We start from the raw sequence: 7,536 nt of genomic DNA on the forward strand, positions 1-7,536 counted from the left end.
ATATAACATTTTTACTATATTTTGTCTTCAGCGCGTCAAGTTTTATACGGAAGAAAGTAGATGTTATTAATCTTGTATAGCAAGCAGAAGAATTTGGTATTTTTTCTTTAATAATACGTTCGGGGAATAATGTCCCTTTCTGTTTTGAAGACTTTGCCTTCCATCGTTTATGAAATCGACCCCATGCTGTTTTTTCTAACACAGTGTATGCTTCTTTCACGGAAAGTCGGACAAGTATTTTTTTCGATTTTTCTGAATCTTGTGCTCCTTTTTTAGCTGCTTTATCAGCAGTTTCATTGCCATAAATGCCCACATGAGAAGGCACCCAACAGCAACTGACATCAGTACATTTAATCCTCAAACAATGTACCAAATGATTTGCCTCAATAACTAAGTCAGGTCTTGTTTCAAGGCTAAATGATTCTAGAGCATAAAGTACTGATTTGGAATCAACAAAGAATGCTATTTTCAAGAAAACTGTTTGATGGCTCACCAAGTAGCTCAATGCTTGTATAATAGCAACAAGTTCAGCCGTAAAAATGGAAAGATTCTTTCCAATAAAGTAAGATTTTTCAACTTTAAAAGCGGGAATAGTAAACGCCGCGCCAGCATTTTTGTCATTTGTGTCTGTGTGTGTGTGTGTGTGTGTGTGTGCGCGCGCGCACTGTGGTTGTATTCCTATTTCCCAGGCTCCGCTGAGGAGGTAAGGGTGACGACCAGCACCACCCACCTGCCATAACTCACCTCAGGAAAGTGACACCACCTCCCAGGTCGTGACGCAGGTGACACTAAACAGCGTGACATTGTGACTGATGTCTTGAAGGATGAATGCCACACCACGCTCAGGTGTCACTTTCTTTTCTTTTTATTTTTTTAAAGATGTTTCGCGGCATCTGCTCAGTTACGGTTTAAAAACTTAAAAAGGGGATATTCGGTGCAGAGTCTTCGCATGCTATTGGTAAGATGGTGTGGGGGGGGGGGGGGGGATGCGTGTGTGAAGGCGATAGTACGGATTTGGGAACAAAAGGAATCGGGGTAGGTCTACTATTCAGTTCGTCAGTGTGTTGAGTGGTGTAGTGTGCCAAGTGTTGTGTGGTGCGGTTTTGTGTGTATGAAGTGTTATGTGACGATATGTGTGTACCATGTGGTGTTGTGATGCACTGCACCATACTTGAGCGTGTTGTAATGTGCTGTAGTTTGTTGCGTTGTCGCAACAGATTTCTCCGTCAATGTGAAATGCACAGAGCACGTCGCCACAACACAGCAAAGCGCAACTCCTCTCTCTCTCTCTCTCTCTCTCTCTCTACCGCTCTCCCCCCAAGCCCCCCCCCCCCCCTCCCTCTCTCTTTCTCGCTCGCTCGCTTCCTCGATCTCCATGTTTATGTGAATATTTTTTGTACGTGCCAAAGTGGATTCTTTTGTAAACTATGCCAAGAATAACTTTAATGGCGTCACTCTGGACTCACATGTAAATGCGCACACGGCTGTCCTTGTATTTCCCCTTCACGGATGAAATATATTTAAAGTTCAGTGTATCTGATTTAATTTCTCCCTCATGCAGATGTGCTGAAGAAACTGAACGTCACTTTGTGTTGTTGCCCTGCTCTGTTCGTATCATCTCCCCCACCCCCACCCAACACCCCCTCTCTCTCTCTCTCTCTCTCTCTCTCTCTCTGTCTCTGTCTCTCTCTCTCTGGAGGGTAAACACTTCCGAACTGTTCTGGCAGGACGTGTTTAATTGGAGCTGCGACAATTTCTTTTTTCTTTTCGTAATTTATACAAATTTTCACCAAGTAAGTTGCGTGATCATCAGAATTTCAAAATGCCATGTAGTAACGAACAATATCATATAAAAATCGAAACATTTCCAGCCAGTATTAATGATCTTGAGAAGAAAAGGTGAAAGGTCGATACATCAAGTTCTCGGACATCAAAGCCGTCCTCACCTTTTACAAAGTGCGGGGATTATTTCACGGACTTGTCATACCGCCCAGTTGTGACAACAGTGTGAACGAAAAGGTTCGACCCAAACAGTAATTGAACGACAGTGACCGCGATGAGGAAAACACCAGAAATCTGACGTCCAGGGACCTTCAAGATTCTACACCTTACCCCCTACCATCCAGCCCTTCCCCTTGTCCCCCTCCTTCCTCTTCCCCTCGTTCCGACCTCCCTCCTCCTTCCCCCCCTACCCCCATCCTCAGACTCCCACACTTGACACCGTCACATGCAGGGACGCACGAACATCCAGACAGAAAACTCTTAATGGAAATTCCCATTGCAGACCAAACAATACGGACCAAGAGTGGTTCAATCATTTTCAGTCCGTATTTAAAACAATCGAAAACATTACGGAAATTCCTGGCGTCATATTTGAAGACAACCAATATCATGCAGAGGAGCTAGATAAAGCAATTGACTCAGATGAAATAAGAAAGGCTGTTCGTTCTCTGAAACGGAATAAAGCTCCAGGCTCTGATAACATTTTAGCAGAAATGTTAAAACAGTCTTTAAATCAGATTATGCCTTTTCTTTTGCATTTGTTCACCCACATATTTGATACACAGCAATATCCAAATGTGTGGTATGACGCTATCATCGTGCCTCTGCATAAGGCTGGTGATACTGACAATCCTAGTAATTATCGAGGAGTATCTTTGATCAGTATACTAGGGAAAGTTCTTGCAAAAGTATTGAACAACCGGTTGGTAAAATGGGCTGAAGACAGTGGAAAAATCGCCGAAGAACAAAGTGAATTTAGGTCTTTGTATTCTACATCAGATAACATTTTTGTTTTGTATGCCAAAGATACCCCTTGAAAAGTTCTGGGAAATTGTAAGTTTGTTTTGTTGATTTTAGAAAGGCATTCGATACAATAAATAGAAATATTCTGTGGAAAGTACTTCGAAAAGGTGGTGCTGGAAGCAAAATGCTAAAGATGTTGCAGACTATGTATCGCAGTGTGAGATCATGTATTAGGTGCCCAGACAGTCTTACAGTTTGTTTTTTCGAGTGTGAAACAGGGGTGAGACAATGTTGTGTACTCTCGCCCAGATTATTCTCATTTTTTATAAACGAACTGGCTACAGAAGTTGCCCAGAATGGACGATATGGTGTACAGTTAACACCCGAGATAATCCAGATCTTGATCTCGTTATTTGCCGATGATGTAGTTTTAACTTCTTACTGTCCAGCTGGTCTTCAAAATCAAATTAACATTCTAAAACAATATGCGGATAACTTTTCCATGGAACTTAATCTTGAGAAGACGAAAATCATTGTATTCAGGAAAGGAGGGTTCTTGGGTGTAAATGAAAAATGGAAATATGGTAATGCAGACATCAGTGTTGTAAATAGTTACATGTATTAAGGGTTACATTTTACAACCAAATTATCCCTGACATGTGCTGTGGAAGAGCTTGCCACTAAAGCCAAAATCAGAACAAGTCAACTTCTCAGATGTCTTTGGAAGCTAGGAGATGTACCCAGGGAGGTCTTTTTAAAAATGTTTGATACCCATGTTGCTCATGTTTTACTATATGGCACAGAAATTTGGGGCTACCAACAGTTTGATGTCACTGAAAAGATATATATGTTTGCATGTAATAGGTACTTGAATGTTGGAATGCAGACACCAAACATTACGGTACTTGGAGAACTTGGCCGCTATCCAATGCATGTGTTAGCAGCCGAAAGATGCATACGCTTCTGGCTTAAAGTGTGCAACATGCCAGAGGAAAGACTGCCCAGAAAGGCCAAAAACAGGTTATCCATTTACAAGAGTTGGGCAAAAAGACGTGGTCGTTTCATATCAGGCAGTTGTTATGTTTCAACGGATTTGGAGATGTGTGGCAACAGCAGAATGCTGGTGATGTAAGATGTTTCCTCTTTACGTTTAAACAAAGACTGGGCGATCAATATGGACAGACTTGGCAAGATACTATTGATTCCAAAGAACGCTTGGAATTGTACAGTACTTTAAGCAAACGCTCCAAACTGAAAAATACTTGGACTATAACATGCTTAAATGCTACAAAGATAAATACACAAAATTCAGACTTGGTATTTAACCCATCAATATACATAAACTACGATACAGAAAGGACGTAACACCTAGACATTTATTATGCCCTGTTTGTGAACAACTGATCGAAGACGAATCCCACGTGCTGTTTATTGTAAAACATACGATATTTTCAGGACAGATGTAAATATTATTCTAAAAGCAAACGGAAATGTTTCATATGTGATGTCGTGTGACGATGAGTTACCTGTTTTTCAGTTGTCAAGATTTTTGTACAAAGTGTTTCAGAAAAGGTCAGAGTTAAGAGCAGAAGATTGATTGGTGATAATCGAGGATGATAAATCAAAATTTGAAGTCGGGAAGTTATGATGAAAGAAAAATGTAAAGTGTAACTGGTTCATGGAGTTATTAAGTCAACCCCTTGTTTGTTATCTATATGTACGGGAATAATCCGAAGTAAGAAGCCTTCCATTTCGTGCGAAATTGAATTGATTGGTAGATGTGTTCTAACCCATTGAAATGAGTATTTTGTTTATTCAATTAAAATGTAATGTCATGTCATGTCTCTCTCTCTCAGGATGAAGATCGGCTTTTTTTTAATACATTGTAAAGCTTATGAAGACATATTAGTGCGAAGACAAGGCTTATCCATTTAGCTGCTGAGAAAAGGCAAGCCGTGCTGTGTTATCCTCTGAAGATGATGAAATTACAATTTTGCTTGCCAAATACATTGCAGAAGCTGTGAATATCAGTTAAAGGAAAATAGATGGTAATAACACGTAATCATCATTAGTTATATGATTAGCCTTTTACAACTGTATACACTTGATGGTCTCATTGTATATTTATAATCTATTGTATGTTGTTTCTTTATTCTGGTGTGCGTACTTGTATTGGGCACATACATAAGTGTACGATTACGTAATTTGGTTTTTGAATTGATTTATTGGTATTATTTACTTTACTCGTTGTTAGTTTTGTTTTCTTTCATCCAATACATTTGACGCTGCAACTTAGAATTGACCCCCGTGACATAAGGGCTATAATTATTCCAATGTCAATAAAAAGCGCCCTAAGTGTCTCCCCCGCCTCCCCCCCCCCCCCCTCTCTCTCTCTCTCTCTCTCTTCCTCTCTCTCTCTCTCTCTCTCTCTCTCTCTCTTCCTCTCATTTCAACGTGAACCGAGAGAGACGCGGGTGAACTGATTCTTTTAATGTTGTTTTAATCAACCCTTTAACAACCTTTATGTGTTTTCTTTTGGTATTAGGAATCGACTGGTGGTCAGCCCTGACAACCCCCCCCCCCCTGCCCCCACCCCACCCCCCACTGTGGTCAGCTATGCTTTGATTTGATTTGATCTTCCTCCCTCTCTCTCCCTCTGTGTGTGTGTGTGTGTCTGTGTGTGTGTGTGTAACACAAACCCCTTTCATTCTAAACCACCCTATCTGTGACCCACAAAGCAGGCAGTTTGCACAAGTTGCTCTCACCTGTCTGCTGTGAGACAGTGTGTCAACATCATATGACTGGGCGTCTGTGAGTATGTGTCTAAGTGTGTAAGTGTGTGTGTGTGTGTGTGTGTGTGTGTGTGTACGTGCAAGCGTGTGTGTGTGTGGGAGGAGGAATGCAGGCATATATTTGCGCGCACGACATAACTGAGGCGTTAACATAGTTATTTGAGAGAGAGAGAGAGAGCATGAGTGTAGTGTAATATATATATATATATATAGAGAGAGAGAGAGAGAGAGACAGACAGACAGAGACAGACAGACAGACAGAGACAGACAGACAGACAGACAGACAGACAGACTATCAGACTGTGACTGAAAGAACCCCGAAAAGAAATATGGTCGGGTCAGTGAACGAGGAAAACGGTTGTGGGAGTGGTGGTAACTGGTTAACGTAATGACGACGCCAGCGAGTTGTTTAGGGAGTGTAATTTCTTCCTTTGAATGGCCAATACACGTGTGCGGAAGAGAGACAGACAGACAGAGAGAAGGTAAGAGACAGAGACAGACACAGAGTGAAGCTAGGGAATGGAGAGAGGGTTGGAAGTGTGTAAGAGATACAGACAGACAGATACAGAGAGAAACAGAGACAAAGAGAGAAGGGACAATGAGACAGACATATACAGACAAACAGAGAGAAAGCGAGGTGGGGAGAGAGGGCTGGGGAAGGAAGGGGTGGGCAGCTGGGTGGATGCATTCCGAGTGCTTTCATTCATTAACAGCAGGACATCAGTTTCCATTCGCTCACCTGAAATGACACATGTGTTTATGTCGAGAGCTAAAGCCCATCATGATACCGTATTAGAATAAATATATATCATGCATTCATTTGTAAGTTATAGAAGTGTGTGTGTGTGTGTGCCTCACACAGCTTTATATCATGTCCCCCCCCCCCCCCCCCCCCCCCCGTAAACCCTGTCAGCTTTCAGTGGGTTATGTAAACAAGAGTATACCCGGCTTCCCCCCCACCCCCCCACCCCACCCCGAAAATGACAGTATGGTTGCACGCATGGCTGTGTAAATTAAAAAAAAAAAAAAGAAAAGAAAAAAGAAAGCTAGCTGGTCATGCCGTAACAGCTCCACTCATACAAACGCAAAAGAACGTGAGAGTTGGAGCCAACGACAACACAAGAAAAAGAATTTGAAATTTCAGCTCAGGCCCGAGGCTCGTCCTAGATGCGAGTCAACCCAGGCAATCTATGGTAAATGACGGGTTTCGAAAGGCAAGCACTTGCATTTCAGCGGTCCTGGATATGCATGATGATTTTAACTTGTAAGAAGCTTGATTGTAAAACTTTCAAACTATCACCCCTCACCCACCTTGCTCTTACCCCAACCAACGTGTGCGTGTGTGTGTGTGTGTGTGTGTGACTGATGATAAAAATGATAAGAATAATAGATGGGCAAACGTAACGACAAACAGACATAAGTAAGGACACAGAGAGACATGTTAGAGGGTAGACAAAGATAAACAAGGAAAACAGATTAACAGAAAGGTAGAGAGTGCGTTTATGTGTGTGAATGACAGAGTAAAAAAACAGACGCGCGCGCGCGGTCACACACACACACACACATGCACACACATACACACGGGTGAAAAGGGGAGAGAGAAAAACACACTAAGAAGAGCAAGGCGAGAAGGAATGCGAATCGATATGAACCGTTGATAACGCAGTGTAACTGGCCTCAGGCCACCAGCCACAACCAGTCGCCGAACACACACTCTCACCCAGCCCCCCCCCCCGCCCCCCCCCCCCACCCCCCCCCCTCAGCCGCCTTTTCTCAACTCCCTGTCTCCGTTGCGTGGTGAGCAAGGAAAACAGTTCAAGTTGATCCACCAGGTCGCCGATACAACTTGAGTGTGCTTCTGTTTATGGTTATTTATATTACCAGAGCGCTATGCGTTCCGTCAGGTTAGAGGTTCTCACCCCATACTTGTAACTACGTAACCCAGTGCAACCTGCCACATGTGGGGGAGTACTCTAAATCCCATCAAGATATTCCTATC

This window comes from Babylonia areolata, chromosome 1 (assembly GCF_041734735.1).
Source record: "Babylonia areolata isolate BAREFJ2019XMU chromosome 1, ASM4173473v1, whole genome shotgun sequence".
Classification (NCBI taxonomy): Eukaryota; Metazoa; Mollusca; class Gastropoda; order Neogastropoda; family Buccinidae; genus Babylonia; species Babylonia areolata.